Source organism: Dermacentor variabilis, unplaced genomic scaffold (genome assembly GCF_050947875.1).
Source record: "Dermacentor variabilis isolate Ectoservices unplaced genomic scaffold, ASM5094787v1 scaffold_18, whole genome shotgun sequence".
Taxonomy (NCBI): Eukaryota; Metazoa; Arthropoda; class Arachnida; order Ixodida; family Ixodidae; genus Dermacentor; species Dermacentor variabilis.
In genome coordinates, this window is record NW_027460346.1 from 9,542,831 (window position 1) to 9,543,451 (window position 621).

At 49.4% G+C, this 621-nt stretch overlaps 1 non-coding gene across 1 annotated transcript; it reads right to left on the minus strand.

The window, feature by feature from the left end:
• Positions 1-223: 223 nt before the first annotated feature.
• On the minus strand, positions 224-296 carry TRNAK-UUU (transfer RNA lysine (anticodon UUU)). Its single transcript has one exon. It is a non-coding gene; the product is annotated as a tRNA-Lys (tRNA).
• Between the last annotated feature and the right edge of the window lie 325 nt (positions 297-621).

The window sequence follows — 621 nt, forward strand, 5'->3', positions numbered from 1 at the left end:
GCTGTGGTGGCCGGAAATGGAATGAGCTACCCGGGTTTGTAAAGAACGCTGCGCAAACTATCGTCTGCTTAGAAAAAGCACTATTGGGAAAGCAAAACAAGGTAATCCATCGTCCACCACCGTTAGGTTAAATCCTAACAGTCCAGGAGAAAGAACTACTGGCACCAGCCTCGAAGGATTCAAATCTCACGTACGCATATAAAACGAAAACAAATTACGGTGTCGCCCGAGCAGAGGCTCGAACCCTGGACCGTTAGGTTAAAAGCCTAACGCTCTACCGACTGAGCTACTCGGGCTTGCAAGGCGGCGGCCCAAACTTTTCTCTGCATAGAAAAAGCACTATTGGCAAAGAAAGGGAAGCTAAGCCATTATCCGAGGCTGTTAGGTTAAAAGCCTAACAGTCCACGAGTCAGAGCTACTCGCTGCAGCTCAGAAAGACTCAAAACTTTCGTACGCATAGAAGACGGACGCTCTCAGTGCCCTTCCATTGTGTGAAGAAGGATGACCAGCGAGGCAGTGTATGTGGGCCCCTTATTGGCAAACTACATCTCCGCCACTGGTCGTACCGGCATTTAACTATCTTCGGTATAGGCCCATGTATGGGGATTGCTTAACGCCTGC